The sequence below is a fragment of the Octodon degus genome, unplaced genomic scaffold, assembly GCF_000260255.1.
Source record: "Octodon degus isolate 3935 unplaced genomic scaffold, OctDeg1.0 scaffold00057, whole genome shotgun sequence".
In the NCBI taxonomy this organism is placed as follows: Eukaryota; Metazoa; Chordata; class Mammalia; order Rodentia; family Octodontidae; genus Octodon; species Octodon degus.
This window is the reverse complement of record NW_004524633.1, coordinates 1741566-1747096: the sequence shown is the minus strand read 5'-3', so window position 1 is coordinate 1747096 and position 5531 is coordinate 1741566. Positions and strand designations below refer to the sequence as shown.

The 5531-nt window shown below is 55.5% G+C and overlaps 1 protein-coding gene across 2 annotated transcripts in view; it reads right to left on the bottom strand.

Moving 5' to 3' along the window:
* Patj (PATJ, crumbs cell polarity complex component) overlaps positions 1-5531 on the bottom strand; it is a 203310-nt gene that overhangs the window by 143274 nt on the left and 54505 nt on the right. The window lies entirely within an intron of this gene.

Sequence of the window (5531 nt, the reverse complement as noted above, 5' to 3'; positions counted from 1 at the left end):
CCCTGGGCCTGCTGTGCTGGCCCCGCCCCCGAGGCACGCTGAGATGGCAACTGAGATGGGCATGGTGGCGTGAGCCTGCAATCCCAGCTCTTGGGAGGCTGTAAACAGGCGGATCACTATGAGTCCAATCTAGTAGTGAGATCCTGAACAACCTGTAGACATTTCCTTAAAAAATACAAAAAAATTTTTAAAAACCCAAAAAACAACACTCCAAACAATGGAAAGTACAGGTGTTCCTAGTTCAGAACTATTCCAATAAGCAGAAAATGAATTTGTCCGCAAATTCCAATAAATTTGCCCGCAAAACCAGTGTGCAGATCTCTTTCGTGCACTGAGTTTTTTCATTAAATAATAAAGGTGAGACTGACGCTGATGCATTGATGTTGGGCCACTAACAGCCAGGCCCTGCTGTGCCAGAGCCCTGGCCTCAACCCCAGCACGGCGCCAGAGCCCTGGCCTCAACCCCAGCACGGCGCCAGAGCCTTTAAAGCAGAACAAAGCCACTGGCGTCTCACTGTTCCTACATCCTATTCATCGGGCCCACCAGTCATCACGGACCCACGCTGACAAAGATTCCAGGACACAGAGCGAGCCACGGTCTGAGCTTTCCGCTTGGGGAAACTGAGTCTTGGGGCTCGAATGGACCTGCTGGCTAGGGGTGCAGCTGGGAGCAGCCGGCGCGGTCCTCATGAGGATGACACCAGAAGGGAGGCACGGAGGCTGGGACGGAGGAGCTTGGGGCCCCTGTGGCCAGGCACTCTGAGTCCCTGTGGAGGAGCAAAGCACTCTGGAGTCTGGACCCCAAGACCCCAGAGGGCACAAACGGGTCTGCCGAGCTCTGGGCTCTGTGCAAGTGGCTGGTGTTCTCTGCAGGTTTCGCAGTCCCGTTTTCCAGACCTCTGCACGTCAGACACCAGGATTTACCCGCAAAGCACAGCGTGGGAGTTGGGCTGACCCACTGCGCCCGCAGTGCTAAGGCCTGGACAGGCCAGCGACAGGACGTCCTGGCCTCCTCCCCCTTCCTACTCCGAGTCCACCGTTTATCACCGTGTGTATGAAGAGAGCTGGACATAGAAAGAGCCCAGGGAGCTGGGGAGGACACAGAGGGCCCCGCCGTAGTCACACCCGTGCTCCCAGCAGAGGGGTTGTGAGGAAGCCAGTCCCCCAAATGGAACCAGCAGCTGTACACAGCAGCTTCAGGCTGAGGGCCCCGGTGGGGAGGAGACCCCGAGGAGCTGTCTTCTCCGGAGGGGAAGCCACAGACCAGCCCCTCCTCCAGGAAGCTGGGGGCGGGCAGCGGCTGCAGGAGGGAAGCGCTCCCCTCTCTGGGCGGCTGCAGCACAGTACAGGCGCCTGCTGGAAGGCGGAGCACTCTGCGCTCCGCACGGCTGCACTGGAAGGCACTACTTGAAACCCGAAAGGGTGATAGACACGTCTTCAAAACACAGCCTGTGAAATGGCCAAGACTGTAACTCGGAGGACGCCCAGGAAATAGTGGACACAAAACCTTGCTCTGAGAGCTTACCAGCTTTCAGAGTCACCCATGGTGTGTGTGTGTGTGTGTGTGGCCACACCTGTCATTCCAGCAGGCTGGGGCAGGATTGCTGTGAGTTCAAGGCCAGGCCGGGCTGCACAGTGAGCTCAAGGCCAGCATGTACTGCACAGCGAGCCCCTGTCTCAAAAAGCAAATAAATACAATTAAAAAAACCTCTTTCTCCTTTTGGTAAGGAAAGTTGCGAGGAAGCTGCTTCAGACTCGGTAATGAACCGGCCGATAGAGGGCGCCACACACCAACTGCAGATCACAGAAACCTGCGAGCAGGCCTCTTCCCAGGGACGCCTTCCGCCTCACGGAAAGCCCCGTGGTGTCAGACAGGCTCTCTCGCGGCCCGGTGTGCACGCTTCAGCCTGGTCACCATGCCACGTGGTCCTTCCAGCTCTTGGAAGCGCTTCGCACGCCGACCCCCGATTCAGAAGTCAGGCGTGTGGCCTGGTTGCACCCCTCAGCTGGGCCGCTCTGCCCACACCCCGCGGAGAAAGTGCACACAGGGCTCTCTGGGGTCTTGGAGAGGGGAATGCTCGCCTTTTGTTACAAGTCCTTCCCGCTGCCACCCGCAGGCCACCCTCGGCTGTCAGGGCCCAACAGCGTGTGGGCTGTGATCCCCGGCACCTCGCGTCCCCATGACTACAGTTTGAAGTTCTACTGAAACTACTTCAACAGCCTTCTTAGACAAGACCAGAGCACGCTGCTTCCTATTTCCAGGGCTGCTCACAGCCTGCCACACGGCAGGCAGCAGCAGCAGACGCAGCACGCAGCGGTCACTCAGTGCCGTCCTCCTTGCCCACTACAAAGCAGTAAGGGCAAGCCGCCGCCACCACGTGGGCTGCTGTTAGCCCTCCTGCGCCCCTGCACAAGCAGCAGGAGGGCACCCTGCTGCCCCCTCTCCAGAGCAGGAAACTTAAGCGACTCTGTGAATCCGGCATCGATGCTGTCAGTCGGAAGCTGTGCCATTCATCTCATCCCTGGAGGGGGCTGTGCAGCAGGATGTAGGCTAGAGCAGGCGGCCACGCAGCTTCTCCAAGCCCACAGCCAAGGCCTTTTGGGCTCATCCGAGTCTCGGGAGCGCACTGCCTGGCCCTGTCCCTCTGCCTGCCCTGAACTTCCTGTAGCTGACCTCCCTGTGAGGGCAGGCCAGGCCAGACACCACACCAAGCCCAGATCAGCGAGACGCTCAGGTTCCGGGTGAACCAAAACCAAGGCAGGGCATGGCCTGCGCAGGGAGCCCCAGGAGCCCCAGGAGAGGGCGGCAGCTGCAGGCCCCAGTGGTGCCCAGGAAAGGTGGAGCAGAGGCACTGGAAGGACAACCCAGAGACGCTGGCAAGGAGGCCAGGTGCACCCAGCAACCTGGCAAGGGCACCGGGTGGGAGGTGCTTTGAGAACAAAGGCCACACAACACGTAGAGCACCACCCAAAACGAATCTGCAGCCTTGCGGTTTTGCTCCAGTGGAAAAAGTAAAGAAACTGAAGCCTATGAGCAGTTTAATCACAATCACAATCACAATGCAGAACAACCTTTAGGTTTGTTTTCTGTTCTGTATCTAACACTTGAACAAACCACTCCTGGGACAAGGAGTCAGACACTACACAGCAGGTCACCAAGCAGCGGATCCCGTTCATCTCAGACAAAGCCGTGTCCCGAGCCCCTTTCCCTCTGATGACCTTGGCATGCAGAGAGGAAGCTGCATGACTCTGGATGTGAAACTGTTCACCTCAGCTGCTTGCCATGAGAAGAGCAAGCAGCCACAGACTCGCCTCTCAAAGAATAAAATACGGCCACTATTATTCCAACGGAGGAGTACTCAGGCAAAATCACAATCAATTAATGGCTGAATAAATTTTAACATAATAGCTCAAGAAAGTTGGTGAAATGGGAACTACAGAAAGAAATTCAGCTCAAAAAAGAAATGGATGATTGTTCGGGAAACAGAGAACTCGGTTGAAGGAGAGGGTAGGTGGGGTTGTCACGCACGCGCCCGCACGCACACACGCACACACACATCTGGAGATTCAACAGGGCCTGTAGAAGGTGTTGCTCAGGGGCTGGGGAGTAGCTCAGCTGCACAGTGCTTGCCTGGCAAGTGTGAGGTCCCGAGTTCGAGTCCTGGGACCCCTAAAAGAAGCAGTGGGTCACAACTGCAAGAATTAAAACCTCCACCACAAGCAGCGCCAGAAGGCAGCAGTTTGAAGATGAAAGGTAAGTATGAGAGAGACAAAGAGGAGGGACAGCGCCGCCTATGCAGCGGTGGGTGCGGGTCAGCTCTGAACCCCATCCTGGTCCCCACCGGGCTATACAGTTCTTAAGTGTCTTCCTTTCTCTGACTCAGTTTCCTCAAAAGCAAACTGAAAAAGTTAGAGGCCCACGTTGTGATTCCCTTCCCCAACCCTAAATTCCTGTCACTCAATCTGATCCTGATCCTGTATCTTGAGGCATATTTGTCCTTAATTTTCTACCAGTCACAAGAGCACTAAAAAAAGTAGGAAAAGTTAGAAGTTAACACCGAAACTCCACTAACCACACACACAAAATTGTGTAGAGTGGTCACAAACAGGGCAAGAGTTTAGCTGGTGACTTCCACGAACTCAGCAAGAGTCCCTGACTACACACAAACAGCTTCCTGTACAGTCAACCGCCAGAAGAAAACCACAAAACGCACCTCTCAGGCCGACTTCAGTAAGGCGAATCTCAAAACTTCCTTTCTCCCCTCGCCACACTCAGATAGTGACACGACACGGGAGCCCACCGCTGGATTAAAAGTCCTGGGATGGTCTGGTTTCTGAGCTGACCAACAGTCTAAGCAGCCACTCTCAGGAAAGGAAATCATGTGAATCTGCAGGGCGCGCAGGCAGCCCCTAGCTGGTGCTGGGGATGACGGGCAGGCCGCACTGCCTTACGATCAGCAGAGCGTTGCCTCGCACCTAGGACCTCCACCCCGTGGCGTCTGAGCACATGCAGGGCTCACCAGGCCACCACAGCAGAGGGGCCGTCCCACACTGCGTGGGGGGCTGGCCCTGCAGAGCCCTCCCGGGCACAGGGAGGACGAGATGTGGTGGGGGAGCCTCCAGGAGCCCGGAGCCCTGCAGAACGGGAGGGTGCGGGAAGTGGGTCCGGCACCGCCCTGGTGGTTCTGAAATCTACCTTCAGTAGCACCAGCACCAAACGCTCAGGAGTGTGGGGACTTGGCCAGGGCCACTCCCTCCCCAACACCCCCCACTAGCACAGCCACGCAGGCAGCAGTGCCCATCCATTGCCTGAGTCCTCTCCTGACCTTTGGGTGACTTGCTGTGACCCCCTGTGTTCACCTCTCCTGTCCAGACAAGGAAAACAGAACAAACTGAACTGCAAAACTCCTTCCACCTGGGAGCCTCGCCGCCTGGCTGCACAAGGTGGACCTTGAGTGAGGTCACTCAAGACGCGACCACACTTGACGTCACTGAGCTGGGCCTTGTTTAAAGCGGCTAGAAGGGGCCGGGGAGATGGCTCAGTGGAGTAAGCGCGTCCCTGGTAAGCACAAGGGCCTGAGTTCAATCCCCAGTTCCGCAAAAATAAGTAAATAAAATAAAATAAAGCGGCTAGAATGCAGGCATTCTGGTGTGTGCGTGGTATGTGTGTGCAGCCATGACATTTTCAAGTGTAGCAAATGAATTTATAGGAATTTTTTTTTTTTTTTTTTTGGACATTTTCCTTTTTTTTTTTTTTGTGGTACCAGGGATTTAACTCAGGACCTTGCGCTTGCCAGGCAGACACTTATTCCACTGAACTATCTCCCAAGCTCTTTTTCTTTTTGTCTTTGTTTTTTTTTTCCACTACTCTTTCACCACAGTGCTTCATCCTACCTACTCAACCTCAGTACACAGCCAGCTCATCCCTCCCTCTTCACTTGCCCACCACTTACTCTGAGACACTTCCAGTCCTACTTGTGCCACACATGCTATTCCTGTACTACTGCATACCTCAGCCTTTCCCTATGCTC